This window comes from Heterodontus francisci, unplaced genomic scaffold (genome assembly GCF_036365525.1).
Source record: "Heterodontus francisci isolate sHetFra1 unplaced genomic scaffold, sHetFra1.hap1 HAP1_SCAFFOLD_58, whole genome shotgun sequence".
Taxonomy (NCBI): Eukaryota; Metazoa; Chordata; class Chondrichthyes; order Heterodontiformes; family Heterodontidae; genus Heterodontus; species Heterodontus francisci.
The window spans coordinates 419,298-435,713 of record NW_027142006.1 but is presented as its reverse complement, the minus strand read 5'-3'; the positions used below and the strand labels follow the sequence as shown (position 1 = coordinate 435,713).

At 43.2% G+C, this 16,416-nt stretch overlaps 2 non-coding genes across 2 annotated transcripts; one reads left to right on the top strand and one right to left on the bottom strand.

Annotated features, from left to right (window-relative positions):
- Nucleotides 1-8,528: 8,528 nt before the first annotated feature.
- On the bottom strand, nt 8,529-8,619 carry trnar-ucu (transfer RNA arginine (anticodon UCU)). The gene is given in 2 exon segments: nt 8,529-8,564; nt 8,583-8,619. It is a non-coding gene; the product is annotated as a tRNA-Arg (tRNA).
- Nucleotides 8,620-14,953: 6,334 nt separating this feature from the next.
- Nucleotides 14,954-15,026, top strand: trnas-gga (transfer RNA serine (anticodon GGA)). Its single transcript has one exon. It is a non-coding gene; the product is annotated as a tRNA-Ser (tRNA).
- The last annotated feature ends 1,390 nt before the right edge of the window (nt 15,027-16,416 follow it).

The window sequence follows — 16,416 nt, the reverse complement described above, 5'->3', positions numbered from 1 at the left end:
TGCCTTATTTAAACTATTACTTGGAGTTCTGTATTACAGGGTCTCGGCTGTTTAAGTGTTTCCCAGACCCACTACTCTGATTAATCAGACATTTTGCTGTTAACTGCTGCTGCTACAATTGAAATGTAAAAAAGAATTTCCAGTGACCTGCAACCAATGGACAAATACATTTCAGAAAGTTAAAGCTCATTCACCAATCCACAAATGTGTTTCTCTGCTTATATTTATAAACAACTCCTACTCTCCAGTATGAGAACTATACAATCACTCCAGTTATTTGAAAGTTAGTATAAGATGTTCCAGTTCATCAATTTTAAAACTGCAGCAGGTATTTTCCAGAAAACTTCTCTGTTGGAACCTCAGTCCCATTTAGATTGAAAGTGGACAATTAATGTATTCACTTGTTCATTGTGGACAGGTGTCTGACTTGGAATAAATCTCATTAACTTTCAATGAGGTGGCAGTATTTCTGTGCTCCCATTTTACACAGTCTGTCCTGTTCATGCACCATGTTTTTATTCTCCTCTCCCATTCTCCACAGGATACAGATTGCAAGCATCATCAATCTAGCTGTTGAAAAGCATTGGAAGAATCTGGTCACACAGGTATTGAAACATTCATTTTCTGCCATTTTCCAAGTTGGTTGCTTTAAACACAGTGCGATGTGCAATCATCTTGAAAAGAGATTCTCTTCAATATCCAATACAAACTGAATTACAAACCTGACAGACAAACACAGGAGAACAAGTGACTAGTGAACACAAACCTCATGGTGCTCATTTTCAGATTTATTGCAGTCATCCGACAAAACAAGTGCAAGAATATTCCAGTGAAATGATTTGGAAAGTAGGGGTGACTTTTGTTGGTGCCTTTCTTTGCTCTGTTGGTGAAACTTTCTTGCACCTGACTCCTGTTCATGTCTCTGTTTCCTCTATTGAATGAGGAAGGAGGGATTTGATCAGAAATCAACTGGATTGTGTACCTTTGAGAGGGAATTTCTGCACCATCAGGGCTGGAAACAGGAGTGAGTGAAAGACAATGTGTGGAGTTTGATTTTGTACAGAGGGAGAGCAAATCTAACAGGACTGTGAGATATTGGCCTGGATTTTACAGCCCCAATAGCGGTGAATTCTGAGACTTTCACTGCTATTGAGGGTCTGAACAGCACTGCAACTGCTGGTACATGCACACACTAACACCAGCATCTGGAAGCTGTGGTGGTGAGAAATGTGCTTAGAAGGAGCCTCTGATCATAATCGCACCAGCCCACTCTTTAAAGTGACAGGGACATGTAGTTCAGCAATTTGGGCTCATTGCCCACAATGTACCCTGATTTTTACCTGGGTTGGATTAAAGCCGGTACCAACAGGCTCAGGGGTGCTCGGGAAGGACTTTTCTGTTGACACAACAGCTCCACTATTCCAAGAAGACACCGGCAGCAGCAGTTGTCAACTTTCAGAGGGAGTTCAGACATTTTAAATGTTGTATTTTATTTCTTAATTGCATGTAACTTTTTAGCATCGCCTGATCAGAGTTCTTAAATTTACATCTGACTTTTTATTAACAAGATTGAAGTGCTTTTAAATGATCTCTAAATGTATATGACTTTTTATCAAGATTTACTTGGCTTCTTTGTAAAGAATCTTGAGCAAGATTGAAGTGACTTTTAAAAACTACATCTTATCCTTTAAAATCCTGCTTCCATGTAGATGACATTGGAAGATGGCTTCAGAATAACTTAGACTATCTTTCTAACAGGTACTGCAACAGCTTAAGACCTACTTTTCTGCAAAAGCTGGTGAATTACCTTCCGGGAGCGGAGAGGAGCGGAGCGGAGCAGACCTAAATGGACCGATATGAGGAGAACGCCGAGAGCGGAGCCTATAAATCCAATCCGAGGATCGAGGCCCAGCTCTTACCTTCCAGGAGTGGAGTGGAGCTCTTCCAGTGTGCTGGAGTTTTGAAAAAAAAGAAGCCAACTGTGATGTCAGAGGAGGGCTGCAAGGTGATTGGTTGGTGAGTCACTGCTGTTAGTGTATTTAAATATCTTAAAGAAAAGGGCAAAGTTTTTTTACTTGAAAAAAAAACCTCTGCTGATAAGATGAGTACTACGAAAGTGTTTTTTTTTATTCAGTGTAGCTTATGAAGGACTTTAGATTGTAGTGGGTAGAACAAGGCCCTTAGTGTCATTAGTATTTTTTAATTAAGGGAGTAACTAATTAATCTAAGGGTAAGTCATGGCAGGAGAGCTCAGCCCCGTGATATGCTCCTCCTGCGCTATGTGGGGATTCAGGAACCCTCCCAGTCTCCATGACGACCATGTGTGCAGGAAGTGTATCCAGCTGCAGCTCCTGGCTACTCGCATTATGGAGCTTGAACTGCAGGTGGTTTCACTGTGGAGCATCCACGAAGCTGAGGGCGTCATGGATAGCATGTTTAGTGAGGTGGTCGCACTGCAGGTAATGGATGCACAGGCAGAAAAGGGATGGGTGACCACCAGATGGAATAGTAGGAGCAGGCAGGTAGTGCAGGAGTCCCCTGTGGCCATCCCCCTCTCAAACAGATACACCGCTTTGGTTCCTGTTGGGGGGAAGACCTCCCAGGGGAAAAGAGCAACAGCGCGGTCCGTGGCACCACGGAGGGCTCTGCTGCACAGCAGGGGAGGAAAAGGGGAGGAAGAGCTATTGTGATAGGGGATTCTATCATAAGTGGTGCAGATAGGCGTTTCTGTGGCCACAAACGAGACTCCAGGATGGTATGTTGCCTCCCTAATACTCGGGTCAAGGATGTTTCGGAGCAGCTGCCGGAAATTCTGAAAGGGGAGGGTGTGCAGCCAGAGATCATGGTCCATATTGGTACGAACGACATAGGCAGGAAGAGAGATGAGGTTCTGCAAAGTGAATATAGGGAGTTAGGCAGAAGGTTAAAGAGCAGGACCTCTAGGGTTATAATCTCAGGATTACTCCCTGTGACACGTGCTAGTGCGGGTAGGAATAGGAGGATTAGGCAAATGAATGCATTGCTGAAGACTGGCGTAGGCGGGAGGGCTTCAGGTACTTGGATCATTGGGATCTCTTCTGGTGCAGAGGTGACCTGTACAAGAGGGACGGGTTGCATCTGAACTGGAAGGGGACCAATATCCTTGTATGGAGATTTTATAGTAATACTCTGGAGGGTTTAAACTAGTCTTGCAGCGGGGGTGGGACCAAAATTAGTAGGCTCTCCGATGAGATAGTTGAGGCAAATGGAGAGGTTAAAGCAAGCAAGTCCAGTAGGCAGGCCAGGCAGGGGCAGGACAGGGAGCGTGGAAGGTCTGGTGGGCTAAACCGCATTTACTTTAATGCAAGTATCCTTACAGGTAAGGCAGATGAACTCAGAGCATGGATCGGTACATGGGAATGTGGTATTGTAGCTATTACGGAAACGTGGTTGAGGGATGGGCAGGACTGGCAGCTCAATGTTCCGCGGTACCGATCCTTCCGGCGTGACAGAGGTGGAGGTAAGAGAGGAGGGGGAGTTGCACTATTGATTAGGGAGGGCATCACGGCAGTACTTAGAGAGGATATTCCGGGGTGAATGTCCAGTGAGGCCATACTGGTAGAACTTAGAAATAATAAAAGGGTGATCCCTTTGATGGGATTATACTAAAGGCCCCCCAATAGTCAGAGGGAAGTGGAGGAGCATATATGTAGGGAAATCACAGATAGGTATAGGAATTATAGGGTTGTAATAGTAGGTGATTTTAACTTCCCTAATATTGACTGGGACTGCCTTAGTGCTAAGGGATCAGATGGGGAAGAATTTGTTCAGTGAGTCCAGGATAGATTTCTGAAGCAGTACGTGTATGGCCCGACTAGAGAAGGGGCTACACTCGATCTCCTCTTAGGAAATGAGGATGGGCAGGTGGTTGATATGGCAGTGGGGGAGCACTTTGGGACCAGTGACCATAACTCTATTAGCTTCAAGATAGTTATGAAAAAGAATAAGACTGGTCCTCAGGTTGAAGTCCTAAATTGGGGGAAGGCTAATTTCCATGGCATCAGACAGGAACTCTCAAAAGTTGAATGGGAGAGGCTGTTTACAGGTAAAGGGACTTCTGGCAAGTGGGAGGCTTTTAAAAGTGAGATAGGAAGAGTTCAGGGCCAGCATGTTCCTGTTAGATGGAAGGGCAAGGCTGGCAAGTTTAGGGAATCTTGGTTGACGAGGGATATTGAGGGTCTGGTCAGGACAAAGAAGGAGGCATACGTCAGGTATAGGCAGCTGGGATCGAGCGAGTCCCTCGAGAAGTATAGGGGATATAGGAGTATACTTAAGAAGGAAATTAGGAGGGCGAAAAGGGGCCATGAGATTTCCCTGGCAGATAAGATAAAGGAGAATCCTAAAAGATTCTATAAGTGTATTAAGAGTAAAAGGGTAGCTAGGGAGAGAGTAGGTCCCCTTAAGGATCAGTGTGGCAATCTATGTGTGAAGCCACGCGAAATGGGCGAGGTCTTAAATGAATATTTCTCGTCTGTATTTACCGTGGAGAAGGTCATGGAAGCTAGTGAGTTCAAGGGAGGGAACAGCGATATCCTGCAGCATATCAACATTACAAAGGAGGAGGTGTTGGAGGTTTTGAAGCGCATTAAGGTGGATAAATCCCCAGGGCCTGATCAGATGTATGCTAGGATGCTATGGGAAGCAAGGGAGGAGATTGCTGGGGCGCTGGCAGAGATTTTTGAATCATCGTTAGCCACGGGTGAGGTACCGGAAGACTGGAGGATAGCTAATTTGTTAATTAATAAATTAAATAACAAATCATGTCGCCTCTTTCTCTTCTAAACTCTGGCGGAGACAAGCCTAGCTTGTCCAATCTTTCCTCGTAAGACAGCCCACCCATTCCATGTATTAGTCTCGTAAACGTTCTCTGTACTACCTCCAATGCATTTACATCCTTCCGCAAATAAGGAGACCAGTACAGTACTCAGTACTGCAGAAGAGGTCTCACCAATGTCCTGTATAGCTGAAGCATAATCTCCCTACTATTGTATTCAATTCCCATGGTGATAAATTATAACATTCTATTAGCTTTCCTAATTACGTGCTGGACATACATACTAACCTTTTGCAATTCATGCCCTCGGACACCCAGATCCCTCTGCATCTCAGAGCTCTGCAATCTCTCACCATTTAGATAATATGCTTTTTTATTCTTCCTGCCATAGTGGACAATTTCCGACTTTCCCACATTATACTCCATTTGCCAGGTCTTTGCCCAATCACTTAACCTATCTATATCCTTTTGTAGCCCCCTTATGTCCTCTTCACAACCTACTTTCCTACCTATCTTTGTGATCAGCAAATTTAGCAACAATACCTTCGGTCCCTTCATCTAAGTCATTTATATAAATTGTAAAAAGTTGAGGCCCCAGCACAGATCCCTGTGGCACACCACTCGTTACTTCTTGCCAACCAGAAAATGACCCATTTATGCTGGCTCTCTGTTTCCTGTCAGCTAGCCAATCTTCTATCCATGCCAATATGTTATCCCCGACACCATGAGCTTTTATTTTCTGCAATAACCTTTGATATGGCACCTTATCCTTCTGGAAATCGAAATACAATACATCCACTGGTTCCCCTTTATCCACAGCACATGTAACTCCCTCAAAGAACTCCAATAAATTGGTTAAACATGATTTCCCTTTCAAAAAACCATGTTGACTCTGCCTGATTACCTTAATTTTTTCTAAATGCCCTGCTATAACATCCTCTGTAATAGCTCCAAACATTTTCCCTCAGACAAATGTTAAGCTAACTGGCCTGTCGTTTCCTGCTTTCTGTCTGCCTCCCTTTTTGAATAAATGAGTTACATTCACTCTTTTCCAATCTAACGGAACCTTCTCGAATCTAGGGAATTTTGGAATATTAAAACCAGCGCATCAACTATCTCACTAGCCAATTCAGGACCTGGCGACTTGTCAACCCGCAGCTCCAACAATTTGTTTAGTACCACTTCCCTGGTGATTGTAATTTTCTTGAGTTCCTCCATCCCTTCAATTTCCTGATATACGGCTAACACTGGGATGTTATTTGTATACTCAATAGTGAAGACCGATGCAAAGTATCTGTTCAATTCATCTGCCATCTCTTAATTATCCATTATTAATTCCCCAGACACACTTTCTATTGGACCAACAGTCGCTTTGTTAACTCTTTTCTTTTTAAAATATCTATCGAAACTCTTACTAGTTGTCTTGAAATTTCTTGCGAGCTTTCTCTCATACTCTAATTTTACCTTCCTTATCAATCTTTTAGTCATTCTTTGCTGGTTTTTTTTATATTCTGTCCAATCTTCTGACCTGCCTCCCACCTTTGCACAATTATAGGCTTTTTCTTTAAGTTTGATAGTATCTTTAACTGTTTTCGTGAACCATGGATGGTGAGTCCCACCTTTGGAACTTTTCTTTCTCGTTGAAATGTATCTATTCTGTGTATTCTGAAATTTCTCCTTAAATGTCTGCCACTGCATCTCTATTGACTTATCCCTTAACCTAATTTGCCAGTTCACTTTAGCTAGCTCTGCTTTCATGACCTTATAATTGCCCTTATTTAAATTTAAAATACTAGTCTGGGACCCACTCTCCTCTCCCTCAAACTTAATGTAAAATTCAATCATATTGTAATTGCTACTACCTAGGGGCACCTTAACTATGAGGTCATTAATTAATCCTATCTCGTTGCACAATGCCAGGTCTAGTATAGCCTGCTCTCTGGTTGGCTCCAGAATGTATTGTTCCAAGAAATTATCCCCAAAACATTCTATGTATTCCTCATCTAGGCTGCATCTGCCCATCTGAATTTTCCAATCTATATGTAGATTAAAATCCCCCATAATTATCACAGTACCTTTCTGACAAGCTGCCATTATTTCTTCCTTTATATCCCATCCGACAGTGTGGTTAATGTTAGGTGGCCTGTACACCACTCCCACAAGTGACTTCTTGCCTTTATGATTTCTCATTTGTACTCAAACTGCTTCTGCATCCTGATCTCCAGAACTCAGGTCATCCCTCTCTATTACGCTAATACCATCATTAATTAACAGAGCTACCCCGCCACCTTTTCCTAGCTTCCTGTCCTTCCAAAATGCCATGTCACCTCCAATATTCACATCCCAATCTATGTCGCCCTGCAGCCATGTCTCTGTAATGACTATCAGATCGTACTTATTTATTCTATTTGTGCTCCCAGTTCATCTGTTTTGTTTCAAATGCTCCATGCATTCAGATACAGAGCATTTAGTTTTGTCCTTTTATTATTTTTGTCACCTCTAGCCTTATCTGTCGATTTACTCTTAGATTTGTACATTCTGTCCCTTCCTGTCACAGTCTGTTTATCATTTCCCATATTTATACCTTTCTCTCTTGCCTTGTCTCTCCTCCTTGATTCACCATATCTTCCCAAATTTGATCCCTTGCCCCCACTATTCAGTTTAAAACCGTCTCTACTTCCCTCGTTATGTGGCTCGCTAGAACACCGGCACCAGCACGGTTCAGGTGTAGACAGTCCCAACGGTATAGCCACCTCTTTCCCCAGTACTGGTGCCAATGCCCCACGAACCAGAACCCACTACTACCACACCAGTCTTTCAGCCGCACATTACTTTCTCTAATCTTATTTGTCCTATGCCAATTTGCACATGGCTCAGGTAATAATCCAGAGATGATTAACTTTGAGGTTCTGCTTCTTAATTTGGTGCCTAGTTCCTCATACTGACTTTGCAGAACCTCTATCCTTGTCCTGCCTATGTCTTTGGGACCGACATAGACCACGACGACTGGATACTCCCCCTCCCATTGTATGTTTCGCTCCAGCCCTGAGCAGATGTCCTGAATCCTGGCACCGGCAGGCAACACAGCCATCTGGACTCTTGCTTTTGCTGCAGAGAACAGAGTCAATCCACCTTACTATACTGTCCCCTACTACCACTACATTCCTTTTTTCTCCCTCTTTGAGCCGCAAACACTTACTGCAGACGTGTTTGCCCTGGATCACACTGGCATCCAGGAACTCCCACATGCTGCAGCTGTGACACATCACCTGTCCTGTCATCCTTAACGTGTTTCAATTAACTACTTAAATATTTTATTCAATTATTCATTTTATTGCACATTTTATTAAACTTACCACTAGTTTGTTTACTATTTTAAACGTAAGGACTAAAATGGATCTTAATCACTTACCAGATGCGCATCAAGCAGGTCGGTTCTTCCAAACCAATCAACTACCTGCTTGCCTGTGATGTCACAGCTTACCAGATCCTCACCAAACAGCTCCTTCCACTGCACCAAAGAAAGAACCAAATCCTGCATCCTCACCCCAGCGGCTCTCTGTTTCCCTGCTCTCTCTCTCCATTGTGACGTCACTCCTCGATTTTTTTTCCCCTGCTCTGCTCCTCTCTCTCTCGCTCTGTCTCCGAGTCTGTGCTTTTGGCGCATTTCTTCATTTATTGTTCCGTTGTGCTCCTCTGTTTCTGGTCCAAAATCTGACTCTGGTGGGACTTGAACCCACAACCTTTGAACATCGTCTCAATCATTATTTAGAAGCCCAACACGCTATCCATTGCGCCACAGAGCCTCACACACTTTTGTTAACATCACTAAGGCCTTTGATCTTGTCAGCAGAGACGGCCTCTTCAAACTGCAATGGAACACAGGCTGCCCTCCTGACCTCTTGGGCATTATCTCTTCTTTCAACGAGAACATGCACAGTTCCATCAGTTACAATGGAGCAACATCAGACGTTTTCAAGATCAGCAGGGGGGTAAAGCAGGGCTGCGCGCTGGCGCCAACTCTCTTAGGAACAGAGGAACATAGGAGTAAGCATTTCAGCCCGTCGAGCCTGCTCTGTCATTCAATTCGATCATGGCTGATCACCTACCTCAAAGCCCCTTTCCCATGCTATCCCCATATCCCTTGATGTCATGAGTATCAAGATTTCTATCAATTTCTGTCTTGAACATGCTCAATGATTGAGCTGCCACAGCCCTCTGGGGCACAGTATTCCAATGATTCACCACCGTCTGAGTGAAGAAATTCCACCCATCTCAGTTTTAAATGGCCTACTCCTTATTCTGAGACGATGTCCTTTGGTTTTAGACTCACCAACCAGGGCAAACATCCTGTCTACATCCACACTGTCACGCCCTGTAAGAATTTTGTCAGTTTCAATCAGATCACCTCTCATTCTTCGAAACTTTAAGGAATACAGGCCTAGTTTCCTCATAAGACAATCCCACCATCCCAGGGATTAGTCTGGCGACATAAAAACAAGAAATGCTGGAACCACTCAGCAGGTCTGGCAGCATCTGTGAAAAGAGAAGCACAGTTAACGTTTCAGGTCAGTGACCCATCTTCGGAACTGACATATATTAGAAAAGTCACAGGTTATAAGCAAGTGGGGTGGGGGTGGTGCAAGAGATAACAAAGGAGAAGGTGTAGATTGGACAAGGCCACATAGCTGACCAAAAGGTCATGCAGCAAAGGCAAACAATATGTTAATGGTGTGTTGAAAGACAAAGCATTAGTACAGATTAGATGTTAATGGACTGAATATTGAACAGCAGGAAGTACAAACCTGAAAAAAACAGTAGGTAAGCAAACTGAACAAACTGAGATGAAATGAAATAAATGCAAAAAAAAGATTAGTCTGTTGACCCTCTGTTTCACACCCCCCTTTGGCAAGTGTATCCTTCATAAGATGAGGAGGCTAAACTGTACACAATATTCCAGTGCGGATTCACCAAGGCTCGAGACAATTGCAGCAAGACATCTTTACTCCTGTACTCATGACCCCTCGTGTGGGTACAACATACCATTTGCCTTCCTAATTGATTGCTGCACCTGCACAAGAGCTTTTAGTGTCTCAGGAACAAGGACACCCAGGTCCCTTTGGACATCGACACTTCCCAACCTCTCACCATTGAAGAAATACTCTGTCTTTCTGTTTATTCTACCAAAGTGAATAACTTCACACTTATTCACATTATATTCCATGTTCTTGCCCATTCACTTAGCCTCTCCAGGTCCCCTGGAAGCCTATCTGCATCCTCCTCACAACTCACACTTCATCGAGCTTTGTGTCATCTGCAAACTTGGAAATATTACATTTAATCCCCACATCCAAATCATTTATATAGGTTGTTAACAGCTGTGGCTCCAACACTGATCCTTGCAGTACCCCAATAGTAACAGCCTGCCATCCTGAGAAGGACCCGTTATTCCTGCTCTCTGTTTTCGGTCTGTTAACCAATTCTCAATCCATATCAGCATATTATCCCCAAGCCTATGTGCTCTAATTTTGTTTACTCACCTCCTGTGTGGGACCTTACCAAAGGAAAATACAAATACCACACATCCACTGGTTCTCCTTTATCTGTTCTATAGGTAACATCCTCAAAAATCTCAACAGGTTTTTCAAACCTGTTTTCCTTTTCATAAATCTATGTTGACTCTGCCCAATCATGTCATCATTTTCGAACTGTCTAGTTATCACATCCTTTATAATTGGCATATTCTTCTCCATGCTGCTATTGTACACTTTCAATTACTCACATATAGGTGTTCACCTGCACATCAGAGCTGACGACAAGCTGTTCAACTTGGCAAGACTGTGCGCCAAGACCAAAGTGGGTAAATTCCTAGTCTGTGAGTTGCTATTTGCTGATGATGCTGTGCTGACATCCCATAATGAAGTTCAGTCACAGCAGCTTGTAGATCGGTTCTCCCTGGCCTGCAAAGAGTTTGGACTGACAATCAGCATCAGGAAGATGAAAGTTACGGGCCAGGACGTAGAGACTCCACTTTCCATCAACATCGACAACCTCACTTTGGAGGTTGTCAACAGCTTCACATACCTTCAATCAACAATCACCAGCAATCTGGCCCTTGATGCTGAAATCAGCACCAGGATTGCCAATGCTGCAGCTGTCATGTCAAAGTTGAGAAGACAAGTGTGAACCGACAGCAAACTGACCGAAAATACAAAGCTCCACGTGTACCAGGCTTGTGTTCTCAGCACCCTCCTTTATAGTAGAGAAGCATCAACAACTTATACAAGCCAAAAAAAGCGGCTGAACAGCTTCCACCTCCACTGCCTCAGATGGATACTGGGCATCTCCTGGCAGGACAGAGTGCCGAATGCGGAAGTACACCAGCGTGCAGGGATCCGCAGCATGTTTGCCCTCTTGAGTCAGCGGTGACTCTGTTGACTGGGCCAAATGGATGACGGTCACATTGCCAAAAACATGCTCTATGGTGAGCTTGCTATCAGCATGAGGTCAACAGGTCAGGGAAAAAAATCAAGTCCTTTGGAGAGGTTTGAGTTAACTCAGGAGAGTGGGCATGGATTTATCAATGGGAGTTCATGCTTGACGAATCTAACTGCATTTGTTGATAAACTATCTGAGAATACTGATGAAGGGAATGCAGTGGATGTTGTTTATATGGATATTACGAAAGCATTTTATAAAGTACCACATAAAAGGGTGGTTAAAAAAATTGGGGTTCATGGATTAGGAGGGTCAGTGTCCAGTTGGATAGTAAATTGTTTTAAAGACTGAAAACAGCGAGTCATATTAAATGGTTCTTGGTCAGACCGGAGGATAGTCGACAGTGGTGTTCCCCAAGGGTCAGTGCCAGAACCACTGCTTTTTTTGCTGAAGGTAAGTGACTTGGATCTTGGAATACAGAGTAGAATCTCAAAATATGCCGATGACACCAAACATGGAGGAGTGGCAAACAGTGAGGATGATATGAACTGCCTGCAACAGGACAGTGATAGGCTAGCAGAATGGGCAGACAGGTGGCAGATGGAATTTAATAGTGACAAGTGTGAGGTGATGTATTTTGGCAAAAGGAATAGGGAGAGGCAATATATACTTAATGGCACAGTTATAAAGAGTGTGCTGGAATAGAGGGACTTGGGGTTCATGTGTACCGATCTTTGAAGGTTACAAGACATATTGCGAGAGTGGTTAGCAAAGCATATGGGATCTTGGGCTTTATAAATAGAGGCATTGAGTACAAAAGCAGGGTTGTTATATTGAATCATTATAAAACTCTGGTTAGGCTCCAATTGGAGTGTTGCTTCTAGTTCTGCTCAGCAGACATTAGAAAGAATGTGAGGGTCCTTGAGAGGATGCAGAGGCGATTTACCAGAATGGATCCAGGGATGGGAGTTTTTAGTTACAAGGTTAGGTTGGAAAAGCTAGGATTATTCTGCCTTTCTCAAAGGAGATTGAGTGGAGAATTGATAGAGCTGTATAACACCTCGAGAGAACAGGCCATCCGAGACTGGGTATTGTGTAATGAGAAAGGATTAGTTAACAATCTTGTTGTGTGGGGTCCCTTGGGGAAGTGCGCCCATAATATGATAAAATTCTTCATTAAGATGGAGAGTGAGAGAGTTGATTCCGAGACTCGGGTCCTGAATCTAAACAAAGAAAACTATGAAGGTATGAGGCGGGAGTTGGCTATGATGGATTGGGGAACGTTACTTAAAGGGTTGACAGTGGATAGGCAATGGCTAGCATTTAAAGAGTGCATGGATGAATTACAACAATTGTTCATTCCTGTCTGTGCAAAAGTAAAACAGGAAGGGTGGCTCAACTGTGGCTTACAAAAGAAATTAAGGAAAGTATTAGATCCAAGGAGGAGAAATATAAAATGGCCAGAACAAGCAGCAAACCTGAAGATTGTGAGCAGTTTGGAATTTAGCAGAGGAGGACAAAAGGATTGATTAAGAAGGGGGAAATAGAGTATGAGAGTAAGCCAGCAGAGAACATAAAAACTGACTGTAAAAGCTTCTATAGATATGTGTAGAGAAAAAGATTAGTGAAGACAAATGTGGGCCCCTTACAGTCAGAAACGGGGGAATTTATAATGGGGAACAAAGAAATGGCAGACCAATTAAATACATACTTTGGATCTGTCTTCACAAAGGAGGATACAAATTATCTCCCAGAAATGTTGGGGAACATAGGGCCGAGTGAGAAGGAGGAACTGTGTGAAATCAGTATTAGTAGGGAATGTTTGGGAAATTGATGGGATTGAAGGCCGATAAATCTCCAGGGCCTGATAATCTACATCCCAGAGTACTTAAATAGCAGATGCATTTCTGGTCTTTTTTCAAAATTCTATCGACTCTGGAACAGTTCCAATGGATTGGACGGTAGTTAATGTAACTCCACTATTTAAAAAAAGAGGCAGAAAGAAAACAGCGAATTATATACCGGTTACCCTGACATCCGTCGTGGGGAAAATGCTGGAGTCCATTATAAAAGATGTAATAGCAGAGTGCAATAATAACTCGTCTCCACTCCTAGTATTTCTAAATCCCACACATTCACTATAATGTGAACAATTATTTCCTGTTGTGTCTCTCTCAGATTTGTAAACTTCACTGTATTGGAGTGAGGTGACATCTACTGGCGGGAAGCAAGAACTGCAATCAAGCAGCAGAAACTCCGCAGTCTGTCAGGGTTAAAGAAACATTGCAATGTGAGGAGACAGCGAAGTGGTTTGATTGGGTAGATGGAGACATGATTCCACTTGTGGTGGTGTCTGAAGCAAAGGCCAGAAATACAAAATTGTCATTAATAAAAGAAATGAGGAGTTCATGAAAAATGTAGTAACGTAGTGAATGGTTAGAATGTGGATAGAATAGAAAGTGAGATTGGATGGACAGAAGCAGTCTGAAAGGATGGCTGAAACAAAAGGCGAGTGCCCTGAAACGTTAACTGTGTTTCTCACAGCACAGATGCTGCCAGAGCTGCTGAACATTTCCAGCTCTTTCTGTTTTTATTTCAGCATTTGCAGGATGTTGCTTTGATCTGAAAAAAAAATGGATGATTGGCTGGGGGGTTCCAGTGAAATTCCACAGCAGCTAATAAAGCCTGACTTGTCAGTGGCTCGTTGGTCTAGGGGTATGATTCTCGCTTTGGGAGTATGGTTAATTAACATGCGAGAGATCCCGGGTTCAAGTCCTGGACGAGCCCTGGTCTGCTGGCATTTTTAGAATAAGGTTATCTATTGGTTCAGCCTTGCAGAAAGTGGAATTGACTTCCACACGGAGCTGGCTTGAGGACCAGACAACTGGATTCAAAGAGGTTGTCGACAAAATTGTAATTAACTAAATGGACAGATAGCCAAGTGGGAACATCAAGTTGTTGCTGCAATTGTGACCTGACTCCAAAAACAACAGGACTGGGTTCTGGACTGGAATGGAATGGAATTCTTCAGTGTTTCTGTTGTTTGGCTTGCATTGACTCATCGATTTTCTTGTTTTTCACTTTGTCGATGCCTTTGAATAATTGTGGATCCTTCTTCAGGGTGTCTTCTTTCACCAGGTAGTTCTGACCTCTGATGATGTTGATTGTAATCAGCTTCAATTCGCTGATAGTTTTGGAAGTGAGCAGATTTCCTTTGCTTGAGTCGACAACATGGAACTCAGTCTGACATGTGGACCCATGGGAGGATTTGAATGCCACCCCTGCGTTGGAGCTGCATCCATCCAATAAGAGACCGAGTAGAAGTGACAGTTCTGTCAGTCGAATATGAGACTTTTAATGGCAGGGTTGTGAGTTTGAGTGCCATTCTGTTTTTCCCTTTTGTAAGGCTTCATGAGCAGAGAGTACAGGGAGTGTTTGAAATGAGCAAGTCTCGCTTTGATTCAGGACTCTTACCTCTCAGCAGCATCTCACTATGAAAGATTGAATTTGATCTCATTTCATTCTCAGCTCGGGGTCTGTGCGGCTCAGTGGCACTTCTGGCTGTCTCCCGCTTCACAATCCATCACTACTGAGAAAGCAATGGGGAATATTACTCACATGTTGTGTTCTTTAATTTTTTGGAAAACTTCAATGTATGTATTTTCTTCCAAAACAAGGACACCAAGCCGCTGCAAATGCAGGGCTGAAATAGCTCAGTTGGGAGAGTGTTAGATCGGAGATTTAAAGGTCCCTGGTTCACTCCCGGGTTTTAGCAATTTTGCTTCCTTATGCGTCCCTTGCCTTGGTTCTGATTTTCCAGTTGCACAATTTACTTTGAGATTATTTCCCAAGCACCATTGGATTGAATTTGAGAAACAACACAGAGTCATTTACAACACAGAAGGTGGTCATTTGGCCTATCACGTCCATGCTGGCTCTCCCCGGAGCAATCTAGTCAGTTCCACTCACCAGCTCGATCCCTTTCCTCCTGCAAGTTTCTTTCCTTCAAGTATCCATCCAATTTCCTTTTCAAATCATTGATTGTCTCTGCTTCCACCACACTCGTGGGCAAAGACATTGCCACCCACAACATAAAAAATTCCACCTCATCAAGGGTGGGAAATACTTACATGTTCTATATTTGCTTATTCTCTATTTCTATGAGAATAGACTGGCAGTCAACATGAAAGGAAACCCAAAAATCTTCGTGCAGCATGTAAATGATAAGTGGGTAGTAAGAGGTTGAGTCGCGCCTATTAGGGACAAAAAGGATAATATAAGCTTAGAGGTGCAGGGCAATGTTAATCTACTTAATGAGTACTTTGCATCAGTGATCACTAAGGAAGTGGATTTTGACAAAATATCAGTTGAAGTGAAGAAAGTAGAGTCAATGGAGAGGGTACAAATTGAGAGAGGGAGGTACTAAAAAGGCTGGCTGTGCTTAGGGAAGATAAATCACCTGGTCCGGATGGCTCACATCCCAGGTTGCGAAAGGAAATGCGGATGCAGATAACGGAAGGGCTTGCTATAATCTTCCAATCTTCCCTGGATACAGGGGAGGTGCCAGAGGATTAAACAGTGGCAAATGCGACACCCTTATTCAAGAAAGGGTGTAAGGACAGTCCGGGTAACTACAGGCTAGTTAGATTAACAGCAGCGGTGGGTAAGGTTTTAGAAAGAATAATCAGGGTAAAAAATCAACAGTCACTTGGAGAGGTTCGAGTTAATTAAGGAGTGTGAGCATGGATTTATAAATGGGAGTTCATGCTTGACTAATCTAACTGCATTTTTTGATGAACTAACAGAGCAGCTTGATGAAGGGAATGCAGTGGATGTTGTTTGTATGGATTTTAAGGAAGCGTTTGACAAGGTACCACATAAAAGGGCGGTTAACAAAATTGAGGTTCGTGGTACAGGAGGGTCAGTGTCCAATTGGATAGAAAATTGGTTTAAGGACAGAAAACAGCGAGTCTTATTAAATGGTTCTTTGTCAGACTGGAGGATAGTTGACAGTGGTGTTCCCCAAGGGTCAGTGCTAGAACCACTGTTTTTTTTGCTCAAGGTAAGTGACTTGGATCTTGGAATACAGAGTAGAATCTCAAAATATGCCGATGACACCAAACCTGGAGGAGCGGCAAACAGTGAAGATGATATGAACTGCCTGC